The 17,189-nt window shown below is 42.1% G+C and overlaps 1 long non-coding RNA gene across 2 annotated transcripts in view; it reads left to right on the plus strand.

Moving 5' to 3' along the window:
• LOC125483012 overlaps positions 1–17,189 on the plus strand; it is a 59,207-nt gene that overhangs the window by 2,517 nt on the left and 39,501 nt on the right. The window contains exons 2-3 of one of the 2 annotated variants that reach the window (XR_007262006.1): positions 8,527–8,619; positions 10,075–10,168. This is a non-coding gene — a long non-coding RNA (uncharacterized LOC125483012). Of the gene's footprint in view, positions 1–8,516; positions 8,620–10,074; positions 10,169–17,189 lie in introns of those variants that run through there. The other variant, XR_007262007.1, reaches the window with a different exon arrangement.

Below are 17,189 nucleotides of genomic sequence, written 5' to 3' on the forward strand. Positions count from 1 at the left end.
TGAAGAGATGACCAAACTTATAATCATTGAAACAAATAAGATACTGAGGGGATTTGACAGGGCGGACATGGATAAGATGTTTCCTCATGTGGGAGAATATTGAACTAAGGGTTCTGATTTAAAAATAAGAGGCTGTCCATTTAGAATGAGATCAGGAAAAGTATTTTCTCTCAGAGCGTTATGATTCAGTCAAAAACATTTCCTCAAAAAGCAGAATGGAAGCAGAATGGAAGTATTTTAAAGGCAGAAATGGCCAGATTCTTGATAAGAAAGGGGGTGAAAAAAGGTTGGAAAGTTAAATTGAGCTTACAGTCAAATCAGTTATCACTTATTAATTGGCAGAGCAGTCTCAACATGCCAAACAATCCTGTTTCTCCTTCTAACTCATTGTGTTAATATGTATGTTTATATTTTCATGTGCTTGTGAGCCATAGGGTGTAATTCTAATCTGTGCTCCCCTTAGTTTGTATACATCTCATTTCTTTCATATTAGCAGACCTTTCTGCATTATTTAGGATCTCCCTGTTATGGTGGCCTAATGGTTTCTTCAAATTTCAGTTCAGCAATTACAAACTTTATTTCACAAAAATATGATAGAAGACACTTGGCAGAAGTCCACCAAGTTGTCTCTCCCACACAAGTCAATATATTTTGTCTTAATTCCCACATTTCGTTGCAATGTTTTAATAACATACTTGTCATTGACCATCTTAGCACTTACATTATATATCTTTATCGACAAGCAGGGTTATGCATGCTCTGTGGATATTCCTTTCAATGTTCTCATAGCTTGGGACATCTAATTTATCACTGTGAGACTAACAATGCCTCTTACTCTAATGACGTGTTGATTTAAGTTGTGAAGGTCATTACTTTTCATGACTTTCATTCTTAGCTAGCTTCCTACAGAAATGGCTACATTTCTCATCATGCTTCGAAAGGTGTTTATAGCCATATTTGTCTAAGGTCTTGCTATTGGTGTACTTTTAAATATTAACCTTGACCAACTGTATCATTTCGTACCCACCAGGAAGCAAACAATGTTAGAAGCACCTCTTCCTATATATTAGGTTCAACCATCTTTGGCAGCCTCCTTAATGGGCTTACTTAGAATCATTGAAATTCCCTCTTAAGAGGTGCTCTGTCATGGATTACCTCAACAACTGTTTCTGTTCAAGTCATTCACTTTCCTGTTGTGGGTCCACACTCCCGGAGACTCTGAAAATGACACTGGTGTACTGATTCCACAGCACAACTTAAACTTTTCACCTCTGGCTATCTCACTGAGTTGCCTACACAGAATTAGTGTACTGTAGTTCAATTGCATTTACAGCAACAGGTCAAAGTTCATTTCTACATGGAACTTGCTTCTCTCTCTCTCCTGGAAGTTCCCTGATTTCTAGCTGCACAAGCTGTTCAAAGCTCTTGATTTGGTTCCCAAAAACATAGAGATAATGTAATTAATTTGCCTTCCCTGAAGTATAGCTAAAATTCAACTCTTCTGTCACATAGGATACATATTTCTCTGTCGCACAACTCTCTGACCTTGTATCCCTGTCCAATCTTTTAAACTGATCTTCTATGACAGTCAACTTTTTGTAAGACAGGATTGGATGTTCCTTTTGGGAATTCCTGTTTTCTAACTGATATATTTGACAGAAAATGTTGGCATACTCAGTACCAAAAAAAAATGTATATAACTAGGGGATTTCAGAGCACTGTTGATGTGTGCTTTTCAGATGGTGGTCAGGCATCAGGAGTTAGGAAGTGAATTATTCTGCAGAACTTCCAGCTTCTGACCTGCTCTTGTATCCATAGTATATATACAACTGGTCCGGTTCATTTTCTGGCCAATGGTAACTACCCAGCATGTTGTTCGGAAGTGATTTATTGAGGGCAAAGCGCTGAATGACAATGGTCAATAGTTAGATCCTCTCTTGTTGGAGAAGTCCATAGGCTGCCAATTGTGTGGCATATATGTTACTTACGACTTATCAACCCAAATATGGATGTTGTCTGGATACTGTTGCACATGCACACGACTGCTTCAGTATCTGAAGAGTAGCAAATGGTGTTGATCATCATGCAAGCATCAGGCGAACATCCCTACTACTGACTTTATGATGGAGGGAAGATCATTGTTGGGCCTAGGGCACTACCCTGAAGAACTGCTGAAGAGATGTCTTGAGGCTGAGGTTATTAGCCTTCACCAATCATCCTCCTCTTTACTAACTTCAATTTTTCTAAATTCATTGACACTCACTCAAATTCTGACCTGATATCAAATGTAGAAACTCTCACCTCACTGCTGGAATCCAGCACTTTTGCCCATGTTGTGAATGCTGTAAAAGCTGAGTTACCTTAGCAGAACCCACACTGGGTGGCACAGTGGCTCAGTGGTTAGTACTGCTGCCTCACAGTGCCAAGGGCCCAGGATCAATTCCAACCTCAGGTGACTGTCTGTGGGGAGACATTCTCCCTGTGTCTGCGTGGGTTTCCTCTGGATGCTCTGGCTTCCACCCATAGTCCAAAGATGTGCAGGTTAGGTGAATTGGCCATGGGAAAGGCAGGGTTATCAGGAGAGGGTAGAGGGTTGAGTGTGAGTGGGATACTCTTCAGAGGGTCGGTGTGGATGTGATGGGCTGAATGGCCTGTTTCCACACTGGAGGGATTCTATGAGTTCATCATTACTAATTTGATAGCATTGATGCTGCTGGTCAAGAACAAACCTAAAAGAAAGCATGTGGTCAGATTTGATTTGTCCTACCTCTTGGGCAGGACATGTGTTAGCAGTTATCCACATTGTTGGGTAAACGCTAGTGTTGTAGCCCTACTGGAACAGCTTAGCAAAGGGTGTGTCTGGTTCTGGAGCACAAGCCTTCATGACTGTTACCCAAATGTTGTCAGGGTACAAAGCCTTTGCAATAACCAGTGCCATTTCCTGAAGAGCAAATCAAGTTGCCTGATGGCTGATCATTGAGATCTCAGGAGCAGGCCAAGATGGATGATGAACTCACACGTCTGGCTGAAGATAGTTGCAGATCATTCAGCCTTTCTTTTGCACTGATGTTTTGGGCTACCCCATTCTTGAGGGTAGGGTTTTCAGAGCCTTCTCCTCCAGTGAGCTGTTTAATTGTTCACCACCATTCACAGCTAGATGTGGCAGGATTGTGGAGTATGCTCCATTGGTTGCAGGATGGCTATCCACTGGATTGCCACCTTTGGCATGCTACTTTCACTGTTTGGCATGCACGTAGTCCAGTGCTGCAGATTCACCACATTGACACATCATTTTTATATATATCAGCTGGTGCTCCTGGTACACACATCAGCAGTGTTCATTATGCCAAAGTTGATCCCAAGGCTGGACGATAAGGGTGGAGTGCAGAATATGACCGGCAGTGAGATTATAGATTGTAGTTGAATTCAATCCTGCTGCTGCTCGTCCACGGCACCTCATGAGTGTTCAATTTTGAGCCATGCAATCTGTTCAAAATCTATCCCATTTAACAGAGTGTCACACAACTTGGTGGATGCTGTCGTCTGTGTGAAAATGGGACTTTATCTCTGCAAGGACTGTCCACTGGTCATGGCAAGCAACACTATTACGGATAGACACATCTGCAACAGGTCGATTGGTGACGTGCGGTCATTAGTTCCTTTAGTTGGTCCCTTCACTACTTGCTGCAGGCCAAGCCTGGACAACATTCGGCCTTGAGCTGTCAAGTAGCAAGTAACATTTGTCCCACATAAATGTCAGGTAGTAACCGTATTCAACATGAAAACAGATTACAGGCAACTCTTAAACATTCAACAATATTTGGATATTCTATCAACAACATCCAGGGTACCACTGTTGACAAAATATTTAACTTGATCCAAACATGAGCAAAAAAGCTGGGGTCCAGAGGCAAGATGAGCATTCCTGCCATTGATATCAATACAGAATTTGACAGAGTATGATGCCAAGCAGTTCTACAAAAACTGAGGTCAGTGTGAATTGGTGGTCAGCTCTCTGTTGGTTGAAGTCATACCTTCTACAAAGGAAGATGGTTGTGATTGTTGTAGGTGAATGGTCTCAGGTCTTGGACATTTCTGCAGGAGTTTCTCGGATAGTGTCCTAGGCCCAACTATCTTCAACTGTTTCACCTCTTCCATATGTTTCATGATCTTCCCTCCAACGTACGTTCAGAAGTGGGATGTTCACTCATGATTGCACAATGTTCAGTCCTATTCACAATTCCTCAGCTACTCAAGTGACCTGTGTCTATAAGCAGCAAAACCTGTATAACAGGAGATAGCAAGAACTGCAGATGCTGGAATCAGAGTCGATACAGTGTGGAGCTGGAGGAACACAGCAGGTCAGGCAGCACCAGAGGAGTAGGAGAGTTGACCATTCGGACCTAGACCCTTCATCAGGACTGGTGAAGGCTCCCGACCCGAAACGTCGACTCTCCTACTCCTCTGATGCTGCCTGACCTGCTGTGTTCCCCAGCTCCGCACTGCATCAAACCTGTATAACATCCATGTGAGGGCTGATAAGTCACAAGTAACATTTGGTACCACACAAGTGGCAGGCAATTATCATCTCTAACAAGACAGAATTAAATCAATCACCTTTGATGTTAAATGTCTATAGACCATCTATGAGGCACAAGTCGGGAGTATGATGGAATTTTTTCCACTTGCTTGGATGGGTACATTTCTAATAACGCACAAGAAGCTTGACACTATCCAAGACAAAGTAGCTTATTTTATTAGCAGCCTTCAACATTTACACTTTCACCACTGATGCATAGTGACAGCAATATGAACAGCAATAGCTTGCAAAAGCTCTTTTGACAGCACCTTCTAAGCCTGCAACTTCTAACGCCCAAAAGGATAAGATCAGTAGATGCACTGAAACACCACCACTTTCAAAATCCACTTAAGTCACACACATTGCCTGACTTTGAACTACTTTGCTGTTCCTTCAGTGTTGCTATGTCAAAACCCTGGAACATTCTCCATGATGACAATGTAAGAACATAAGAACTAGGAGCAGGAGTAGGCCATCTGGCCCCTCGAGCCTGCCCCGCCATTTAATAAGATCACGGCTGATCTTTTTGAGACTCAGCTCCACTTACCCACCCACTCACCATAACCCTTAATTCCTTTACCGTTCAAAAATTTATCTAGCCTTGCCTTAAAAACATTTAGTGAGGTAGCTTCAACCGCTTCACTGGGCAGGGAATTCCACAGATTCACAACCCTTTGGGTGAAGAAGTTCCTCCTGACCTCAGTCCTACATCTGCTTCCCTTTATTTTGAGGCAATGCCCTCTAGTCCTAGTTTCACCTGCTAGCGGAAACAACCTCCCTGTCTCCACCTTATCTATTCCCTTCATAATCTTATACGTTTCTATAAGATCTCCCCTTATTCTTCTGAATTCCAATGAGTATAATCCCAGTCTACTCAGTCTCTCCTCATAATCCAACCCTCTCAACTCTGGAATCAACCGAGTGAATCTCCTCTGCACCCCCTCCAGTGCTAGTATATCCCTTCTCAAGTAAGGAGATCAAAACTGCACACAGTACTCCAGGTGTGGTCTCAGCAGGACCCTATACAGCTGCAGCATAGCCTCCCTGTTTTTAAACTCCATCCCTCTAGCAATGGCAGACAAAATTCCATTTGCCTTTTTAATTACCTGCTGCACCTGCAATCCTACTTTTAGCGATTCATGCACAAGGACACCCAAGTCCCTCTGCACAGCAGTGTGCTGCAACTTTTTACCATTTAAAACATAGTCCATTTTGCTGTTATTCCTACCAAAATGGATGACTTCACACTTATTAACATTGTACTCCATCTGCCAGATCTTTGCCCACTCACTTACACTATCTATATCACTCTGCAGACTTTCAGTGTCTTCTGCACACTTTGCTCTACCACTCACCTTAGTGTCATCTGCAAATTTTGACACACCACACTTAGTCCCCAACTCCAAATCATCTATGTAAATTGTAAACAATTGAGGTCCCAACACTGATCCCTGAGGCACACCACTAGCCACTGACCGCCAACCAGAAAGACACCCATTTACCCCTACTCTTTGCTTTCTACTGGTCAACCAATCCTCTATCCATGCCAATACATTACCTGTAATACCGTGCAACTTTATCTTATGTGGCAGCCTTTGGTGTGGCACCTTGTCAAATGTCTTCTGGAAATCCAGATACACCACATCCATAGGTTCCCCATTGTCCACCATGCAAGTAATGTCCTCAAAGAATTCCACCAAATTAGTTAAACATGACCTACCCTTCATGAACCCATGCTGGGTGTTTCCAATGGGACAATTTATATCCAGATGTCTTGCTATTTCTTCCTTAATGATAGATTCAAGCATTTTCCCCACTACCGAAGTTAAGCTAACTGGCCTATAGTTACCTGCTTTTTGTCTACTTCCTTTTTTAAACAGTGGCATCACATTGGCTGTTTTCCAATCTACGGGAACCACCCCAGAGTCCAGTGAATTTTGGTAAATAATTACTAGTGCATTTGCTATTTCCCCCATCACCTCTTTTAGTACCCTGGGATGCATTTCATCAGGGCCAGGAGACTTGTCTACATTTAGCCCCCATTAGCTTGCCCAGCACTGCCTTCTTAGTGATAATGACAGTTTCTAGGTCCTCGCCTGCTATAACCTTCTTGCGATTAGTTTTCGGCATGTTATTTGTGTCTTCCACTGTGAAGACCGACACGAAATAACTGTTTAATGTCTCGGCTATTTACTCATTCCCAGTTATTAAATTGGCCTTCTCATCCTCTAAAGGACCAATGTTTACCTTCGCCACTCTTTTACGATTTACATATTTATGGAAACTTTTGCTGCCTGTTTTTATATTCTGAGCTAGTTTACTCTCATAATCTATCTTACATTTCTTTATAACTTTCTTTGTGGTTTTCTGTTGGCCTTTAAAGATTTCCCAGTCTACTAGTTTCCCACTACTCTTTGCTTTTTTGTATGTGTTTTTTTTTTCATGCCATGTAGATGCTCCTACACCCCAAGGATTGTAGCAGTGTATGAAGGACACTCACCACCACCTTCTCCAGGAAAATTAGGGATAGTCAATAAAAGTTACTCTATCTTACAATGTCCAAATGCCATGAATGAATAAAAAAGAAAATTAAAACAGTCACACTAATATTGTGGCTATAAGATCAAGTTGGAGGTTGGGTAGTCTGCTATGTGTGATTTGACTTCCTGACTCCCTAAAAGCTTGCCCACAAGACAGAAGTCAGGAATATGATGGAAAATTCCACGTCCTGCCCGGTCAAGTGCTGTTCCAACAACATTCAAGAAACTTCTCAACATCCAGGACAATGTAGCCCAATTGACTGGCATTCCACTTGAGGAGTCAGGAGTTCACTCCGAAATTTCAAGCCTCTGATATACTCTTGTAGCCATGAAATCTGTGTGGCTGATCCAGGTAAGTTTCTGACCACTAGTGAGTGCCATGATATTAATGGTGGGGGATTCACTAATAATAATGCTGTTGAATGTCAAAGAGTAATGGTTGAGTTCTGTCTTGTTGGGCATGGTCAATGCTTGGCATTTGTATGATACAAATGATACTCATGCACTGATAACTTTATTGTGTCACAGAAGCAAAATGTTGCAGTTGCTGGAAATCTGAAATTAAAAGAAAAAGGGAGTGCTGGAAAAACTCAGCAGGTCTGACAGCATCTGTTGAGAGACAAATAGAGTTAACATTTCGAGTCTGATAAGATTGTTCTTCAGGTAATTTCTGTTTTCAATTCATGGGATGTAGAATGCAATGGCTAGGCCAGCATTTATTGCCCACTCCTAATCGCCTTGAATGGAATGCTTGCTAAAGTCGTTTCAGATGGCAATTAAGAGTCAACCACATTGCTGTGGATTTGAGGTCACATGGAGGTTACACAAGTTATGAATTACAAATTTCCTTCCCTGAAGGACAACAGTGAGCCAGATGTTTTTTTTGTGTGACAAATAACAATCAAAATTAGGGCAGTGTTCAGTTCCAAATGTTTTTAAAATTCAAATTCCAACATCGGCCATTGTAGGGTTCAAATTCCTGTCTCCAGAGTAAAGTCTTAGGTTCTGGATTGCTTGTCTAGTGACATAGCAACTATGCCACTACCTCCCCTATTTGAAATAAAGTTTACAGTATCTGGGGTTTCTTCAAAATAATGCATTTTTTAAATCAAAATTTCTACTCGTAGTTTACTTGCATTTCTGTTTCTTAACAGACTTTCCTGCAGTGATTAATAATTAAATATAAAGTGAATTCAGTCTAAGTTGGAGAAGGCAATGATATGCTATCATTTCTCATTCACATTGTACTTTAGATGACTTACTCTACACATCTGGATTCACTTAATTATTTCCAGATGCATTAATTTGGTGAACTTGTTGGGAAGGTTATGTCAGTTGTCTTACAGAATATGACAATTGCCATCATCTCATCTTGTTTCAAAGTCTAACTATGCCATTTTCATCTAGGAAATAATGACTTCCTCCAGATATGGAGACCAAAAGGGAACAGTGTGACCTGAGTTCATCTGAAAACCTTAGCGATGCATATACTCCTGCTGAGTTAAGTGTTTCTGCCATTACTGGTTTCCAAATAAACATTTGGATTTTGAGATAACACAGTGTGGAGCTGGAGGAACACGGTTGGCCAGGCAGCATCAGAAGAGCAGGAAAGTTGACATTTTGGGTTGTCTCCCTTCTTCAGAAATAGGGGAGGGGGAAGGGAGCTCAGAAATAAATAGAGAGAGGAGGGGTGGGGCTGGGGAAGGTAGGTGGGATGGTGATAGGTGAGTGCAGGTAGGCAGTGGTGGGGATTGGTCAGTGAGGTTGGAGGAGCGGATAGGTTGTGTCAGGTCAAGGAGGTGGGGATGAGAGGGAGGCTTGATCATGGGATGAGACCGGGACTGGGAGATTTTGAAACTGGTAAAGTCCACATTGAGACCATTGGGTTGTAGGCTCCCGAGGCGGAATATAAGGTGCTACTCCTCCAGTTTGCGGGTGGTGTCATTGTGACGCTGGAGGAGGCCCAGGATGCACATGTCACCCAGGGAGTGGGAGGGGGAGTTAAAATGGTTCGCGACTAGGAGGTGTTGTTGTTTGTTGCGGAAAGAGCGCAGGTGCTCTACAAAGAAGTCTCCGAGCCTCCACTTGGTCTCACTGATGTAGAGGAGGCCACATTGGGAGCAGCAGATGCAATAGGCCACATTGGTGGATGTGCAGGTGAACCTCTTTCTGATGTGGAAGGTTTGTTTGGTGCCTGGAATGGAGGTGAGGGGGGAGGTGTAGGAGCAGGTGTAGCACTCCCTATGGTTGCAGGGAAAGGTGCCAGGGTTGGTGGGTTTAGTGGGGAGTGTGGAGCGGACGAGGGAGTCGCAGAGAGAGCGGTCCCTATGGAAGGCAGATAGAGGTGGGAGGGCAATATATCTTTAGTTGTGGGGTTGGATTGTAGGTGGCGGAGAATGATATGTTGAATATGGATGTTAGTGGGGTGATACGTGAGGACAAGGGGGATTCTGTCTTTGTTTTTGTTACGGGGATGGGATGTGAGGACAGAGGTGCGGGAAATGCAAGAGATGTGGTTGAGGGCATGTTTGACCGCCGAAGGGGGCATGTTGTGGTCCTTGAAATAAGAGGCCACCTGGGATGTTCGGGAGTGGAACATATGGATTTTGAAAATTTTACACATTACTTAAAAGTATCCTGACCCTTTCTACAAAAAATATAATTGGGTACCTTGTTGTTCCACATGATTAGCTGCACCAGTCTAGAATGATCAAGGATTTATTTCAGATTTTATAATTAATGTTACAATTCCCAGACTTGTGTGTTCAGTTCAGTGACCAGAAACAAAAGGCAATGACAATCAGGCTGGTTCTGGAGAGAGAGCAAGTTTTTGCTTAAAGTGAACCGAGATGTGTTTTTCATGTTTCCACATAAGAAGATATGTAAAGGCTGTGTTTTTTAAGCTGATTTTTTTAAAATGTGTTTTTTTGGCTGACTGGAAAAATTTCCTTTCAGGTTCTCCCCTTCATCTATTGTAACTTTGGCAGAAGACCCACGAAAACCCTGGAGAAGCAGCGTAAATAATATCTTCTAAATTTCACTTTTGAGGGTAATATTTTAGATCATCTCCATTTCCTTTTAGAGTATGATCATGACTCTTCCTGGGCTAAATGCTGAAGCAACAGGAGGATGTGTGGAAGCTTGAAGGGGAAGGTTTTTTTTATATGGTAATACCTGTGTGCAAGGCAACAGTCATGATGCCTTCATTTTAAGCCTGTTCTCTACATCCGAACCATTTAAGAAAATTTAAGACACAACCAATGGCTTCTAGGAACGCAGGAATAGCAGAAGGGCATTCAGTCCCGCAAACCATTCGATTAGATCATGACTGATCATTATATGAATTTAATTTGCCTGTATTGGTTCTGTAACACGCTTGCCTGACAAAATATGGGTCCAACTCAGTTTTGAAGTTTTCAGTTATTCTAATCTCAAAAGTTTTTCAACAAACAGAGTCTGATTTCCACTGCCCTTAGTGTGACGAAGTGCTTCCTGATCTCATGCCTAAACTGGCTAATGAGGTTTAACCCCTTCAATTCTGTTTGATGATCCCATTGAGGGAGTCAAGAATCAAATTTCAATGAGATACATGAAACCACTTAGGCCATCACAAACAGATTCCTGGAGCATATATTGTCATTTGATTTATGCCCTTCCCCTGGAAAACAATGAAATCATTTGACAGTGTGTTCTGTCTGTCTTGTGCCTGTGCAGTTGGAAGACAGGTGGCGTATATCAAAGATCTCTATTATTTTCTTGATTTTCTTTAGAAGTTGGAATCAAAAGGTATATTCTGTGTACAAGTACATTAGTTAATTCCATAGAGTCATTTTCTTTCTCCTTGAAACAGCTATTCAATCAGACCCACTGCTCTCTTCCTTTCCCATGTTCCTGTAAATATTTCCTTTACTAGTAATTATCACAAACCTTTTGAAAGTTACTGCCCTGAGGCAGTGTATTCTAAATTATAAATACTCACTTTGTGAAAGAACTTCACTTCATCTCACTTCTTGAACATTGCATATTTGTTCAATGTTGAGGAAAGCACTTACAAAATCACACCTTAATTAACTTCCGATAAGGATTTTTCCCAGTGACATAAATGTTTGAGTAGGTTCAAACCCATGCCAGGAGTTAAGTATATAATCAAGATTTTGAAAATATTGCAATATAAATGACAAGATAGTGCAACACTTTATTGCTTCTTTTGTACATTTACACTGACACCTACAAAAATGATCCGAAATTAGAAAACAGTGGGCCGAATCTTGAGGCATAAGTTGTTTTGCCTCCTAGCTGGAGAGCTAGTGAGTGATGTGTGCTGCTTCTTTTTGGGAACACCGCCAAGTTACAAGCCAATCAGACAGTGATGAAGTCACTGGCGGACCTTGCCCTGGAATCACTACCACTGAGGCAGAAGTCTAGCCAACTGAAAGCTGCCGGTCAATCAGAGGCCTTGAGCTCAGTAGCACCACTGGGTAGGCTCTGGATGCATTCGGAAGGACAGGCACCAGAGTCAAGAGATTGTGAAGCAATCCAGGCCACAGGTATGCAATCTGATGAGGGCATGGTGGTTTGCAGGGGAGGATCGGAGGGAGAGGGAGGGAACAAGAGGGGGGTCACAACAGGCTTCGATTCCCAATGTTCAGTCCATCAATCAGGTACTGAATGCATGAGGAGGGAAGTTGTTGGGGTCCAGACAGGCCACAGCTCACCCAATTATATGCCCTTCCCACCTCCAAGTTTGCCACCAGAGAGAACTTCTACTCTAATCAGGACTAGATACTGGATCAGTAGACAGATTGAGAATATTTTTGATCATTTTGCATGGGATTCTATGACTGGGATTCTGAAAAATGGGTTAAATGTTAACTTGTGCCATTTGCCAGAATTGCAAATCATGTTCGTACATGTTTTGAAACAGTAAACAGCTTCCATCTCATTTCCATGATTATAGCAAAAAGCTGTGGGTCTGCTGCTATTTCTACATTCAGCAAGAAACTGATCACCCTGGGCTAATATTATGTTGTGAAACCCTCTAGTTTTCTGTTCTTAAAGGCATTCTGACCCTCTGAAAGGAAAGCTGTACTCATTCACAGGAGATTATTGCTAAATGCTACCACTGCCATTTAAAACAAGGAAAATGAAACACAGGTAAAGATAAAGTTTGAGAGTTGCTGATGGGATACTGTCCTAATGTCGTAGATGGAGTGACAGATAGCTGTTATGAGTGGGGAGTGGGATGATGGGGGAGGAAGAGCATTAATTCTCAGGAAGGATTGGGAGCAGCTCAATTCCTAGCATCTAGATCTGAGAATATTGCGCTCATGCCTTAAGATACCATGATATCATTAGACTTTTTACAGCACTGTATGCAGCAGTGCAGCCTCACACTTGAATAGCTCAAAGCACAATGTCCAGTGATACAACTGAAAACTGCAGTGGCTCTCAAGTTGTTCAGCAGCTGATTCAGTTCTTGCATTTCTGAAATGTTTCCATTCTGATTCCCAGGAGAGCCCCTTTAAATAACAGAGCAGACTGAGATAGCAGTAGATAACTTAATTCATAATTTTTGTGCCTCCTTTTACAATTGGCTGGAAATTCAGAAAGAAAATACTGTGGCTGAATCAAGAAACCACGGACAAGCCAGTTGCAGATACTACCCGATTGTCAACACAAAACAGCCTCCACACTCCAAACAGGTCAGGATAATCCAGTTCAACTCAATGGTTTTTGCTTAAAAATATAGATCTTTGTAAAATTAATTAACGAAAGTTATTTGCTTTATTATAGGATAATGAGATTAATGGATAGTTATAGATAAAAGTAATAAAGAACACATGGCTATCTTGTTCTAGATCACAGCTTTACCTTAAACAAAATATCTTATGAATTCATGATCACCCCACCTATCCATTCATCATTAACAAAACAAACATTCCCAATGAAATCTCTTGGACATTGCAGCCTGGCAATAGAAAAACATAGCACTTATTTTAATCCATAATAATGCTCAGCAGAAACTTGAGTACAATATATCCCTACTCAAAGCCTTTGGGATACATTCCACCCTGAAAGCACTGACTGGCCAGTCACCATTCCTGGCAGGAGATCAAGTTCATTTTGAAAGGCAAGCCTGAATTAGAATTCAGCCAGCAGTTTATGGGTGGAAAATAAGCATTCTGGGGATGGAACTGGCTGATATTAATTCAGGAGACTATCTGAAGTAGCAGTAGGCCAGTCTGCATTAATGGAGTTTTGGGAAGCACTCCTGATTCTCCCGACCAAGCTCCTTTGTTTGGCTGGGCCACCAGCTGATTCAGGATGCCAAGCACACACAATGCATGTTCCTCCCCATACAGAGGTACTTGCAAAAATATAGAGGGGATCCTGTGTCACTTATGGGCCCAACCCCAGACTCAGGTTGATATTCCAATATTTCAGCAGTAGGCATGGGAGACTGGTGATGCCAGAGGTACAGCTAGAAGGGGGTGTTCAGTCAAATCAACCACATCAGAGGTCTCGAAATCTAGGCCATTTGTTCGGAAGATGATACCAGGCAAAGTTATAATAATTGCCCATTTTGAGTTCAGAAGATGATACCAAGCAAAGATATAATAATTCTTGAACTGCTGAGATTCCTGATGTTTCCACAAAGTAATTAGGTCAGAAATCCAGGATTTTAGCCAGCAATGAAGGAGTGTTGATTATACAAGCAATTCCGAATGGTATGTGACCTAAAGCTATATATTTCTTGTCGGTAGAATGAGGTGCTGGATATGCTGCCGGAGAAAGTGCTTGGCAAGATACTGCTGTGCAAACAGCTGAAAATCAATCCTACAAATAGCATAAACTACAACAATAGTGCAACACTGATGGAGTCCATATTGGTGTTGGAGTAATTAGAAAAGAGAATTTCCATGGAAAAGGGCAAACCATTCTTTCAGGCCAGAATGCCAACCAAAGTGCATGAGTTTCAATTTACACCATGATTAAGTAACCTTAATTAGCTGAGGAAAGTCGGTAGTCACATGTAAACTGTTCGATGACAAGAGACTCCAGGAACATCCATCAGTACCCCTCCCAACAGGAAAGCTGAGATACAATCTAGCATTTACTGTGATCACTTATATTCCATTGATCCTAGACATGTATGGGGATGCAATCAAAGTGTTTCAAAATGTATTTAGCAAAATCTTCCTTACTGACATAAATATGAATTGTTCTGACATCCAGATAACCCATGCAGATTTTTTTTTTTGCAAAGTGATTGTCCGAAGTATATTGTAGAGTTGTGTGTGCATAAATTGTCACAAAATTCTAAAACATGGAAATGATGACTGACAATTTGGGTTTTGACTTTTAGGTTTTGCTGGCATAAGGAAAAGCAGACTTCACAGAAACTGTTGGATTAGCTCCTCCCTTCAAATGTAATGAACTCCCAGCACCAGGAGAAAAGGCACTCAGTTAAAAGCGAACTACTGCAGATGCTGGAAATCTGAAATTAAAACAGAAAATGCTGGAAAGGCTCAGCAGATCTGACAGCATGTGGAGAGAGAGGGACAGAGTTAACATTTTGAGCCCTGAGTATACGTAATTATCTATATTCCACAGCCCTCTATGGTAAAGAATTCCACGACTGACTACCGTCTGGCAGAAAAAAGACTCCTCAACTCTGTCTTAAATGAGCGACCCCTTTACTCTGAGATTTTTCCTTCTGGCCCTAGAAGAGAAAACATTCTGTCAGTGTCTACACAGTCACGTCCCCTAAGAGCCCTATACGTTTCAATAAAACTATCCATTAGTCTTCTAAACTGTAATGGATACAGGCCCAACATATTCAGCCTCTCCTTAGAAGCCAATCCCTCCATACTCCGAATCAACCTGCTGAACGTTCTCTAGATTGCCTCCAATGCGATTGAAAGAGCTCACAGAATTTTAACTAGTGTCTTGTATAGTTTTAGCAAGACTTCCTTATTTCTATACTCAATTCCCTTTGAAAGAATGGCCAACATTCCAATTGTGCTTCCTATTACCTGATGAACTTGTAAGCGAACTTTTTGTGATTCAAGTACAAGGACTCCCAAATTTCTCTGTGTTGCCGCTTTCTCCATTTAAATAATTTTCTACTCATCTGTTATTCCTACTAAAGTGCATAACCTCATATTTTCCAACATTATATTCCATTTGTCAAGTTTCTGCCCACTCATTTCCCTGTCTACATTCCTGTGTGGGCTCTTTAAGTTATCATCACTACTTGACACTTATTTTTGTGTCATCTGCAGACTTTACAATAGTACATTCACTTCTCTCAAAATCAATAGAATATGTTTGATACGGTTGTGGCCCCAGCACTGATCCTTGTGACACTCCACTAGTTACAGGTTACCATCCTGAAAATACTCTCTTATGCCAATTCTCTGACTTCTATTAATTAGCCAATTCTCTGTACATCCAAATATACTAGACCAGCACCATAAGCTCTTGTCTTATTAGGTAGCCTTATATGTGGTACCTACTGAAATGTGTTTTAGAAATCCAAATATATTACATCCACTGCTTCCCCTTTATCCATCCTGCATATTACATCCTCAAACAATTCTAATAAATCTGTCAAGTATGATTTCCCCTCCATAAGCTGCATAAGTTTGCAGTCACAAAGAGGTCACTGGCCACAGGACTGTCTGACTGAACTTTCTGCCAGTTTTTAACATTGAGATGTCCTGTGTGTATTTTCTCCCCAGGAATTAATTGCCAGTGACAGTGAATGACCAGTCATGGATACGGGTAGCATCATACTTGGAAAGACTAACATAAAATAGGGAGATGGCCTTGACAAATTTGGTCCTCAATAAATAGGAGGATATATTTGGAGGAGTGTTGTCTCTACATAGGAAGCATTCTACTTCTTTCATTGTTGCAATTTCTCATTGTCAGTCAGAAACTAAGAAGCAAAAAGTATGCAGCAATTACATACTATCCTATGTCTGTTGCAAATCCCATCTCTAATGTGTCCTGAAACAACTGTAGAACATTTCATTTCCTCTTCCAATAGTCTCTTCAAAGTTTAGTAGAACTAATGAATGGCAGCCAGGAACAGACCACTTCACAGTATATTAGATCGCACAATCCACCATTCACAAGCACTACCACAGTTCATGCCTCCTCAAGAAGCAAAACAGAATAAATGGAAGGAGCTAGCACAAGAATAACACATTTCATAAAGATAACACATCTCCCAGGCTTAAACCTGAGGTATTTCTTTGATTCATGTGATTCATAGATACCAGATTGATATCCTGACAAAACAAGGTGTAGAGCTGGATGAACACAGCAGGCCAAGCAGCATTAGAGAACCAGGAAAGCTGACTTTTCAGATCTGGACCCCTCTTCAGAAATGGGGGAGGGGAAGGGGATTCTGAAATAAATAGAGAGAGAGGGGGAGGCGGATGGAAGATTGATAAAGGAGCAGATAGGTGGAGAAGAGACGGACAGGTCAAGGAGGTGGGGATGGAGCCAGTAAAGGTGAGTGTAGGTGGGGAGTTAGGGTGGGGGTTGGTCAGTCCAGGGAGGACAGACAGATCAAGGAGGCGGGGATGAGGCTGGTAGGTAGGAGGTGGAGGTGGACGTTGAGGTGGGAGGAGCGGATAGGTGGGAGAAAGGACGGACAGGTTAGGGAGGCGGGGATGAGCTGGGCTGGTTTTGGGATGCGGTCGGGGGAGAGGAGATTTTGAAGCTTGTGAAGTCCACATTGATACCATTGGGCTGCAGGGTTCCCAAGCAAAATATGAGGTGCTATTCCTGCAACCTTCGGGTGGCATTGTTGTGGCACTGGAGGAGGCCCAGGATGGACATGTCATCCAAGGAGTGGGAGGAGGAGTTGAAGTGGTTCGCGACTGGAAGGTGCAGTTGTTTGTCGCGAACCGAGCGTAGGTGTTCCGCAAAGTGGTCCCCAAGCCTCCACTTGGTTTCCCCGATGTAGAGGAGGCCACATTGGGAGCAGCGGATACAGTATACCACATTAGCAGATGTGCAGGTGAACATCTGCTTGATGTGGAAGGTCTTCTTGG

This window comes from Rhincodon typus, chromosome 4, assembly GCF_021869965.1.
Source record: "Rhincodon typus isolate 14 chromosome 4, sRhiTyp1.1, whole genome shotgun sequence".
NCBI lineage: Eukaryota > Metazoa > Chordata > Chondrichthyes > Orectolobiformes > Rhincodontidae > Rhincodon > Rhincodon typus.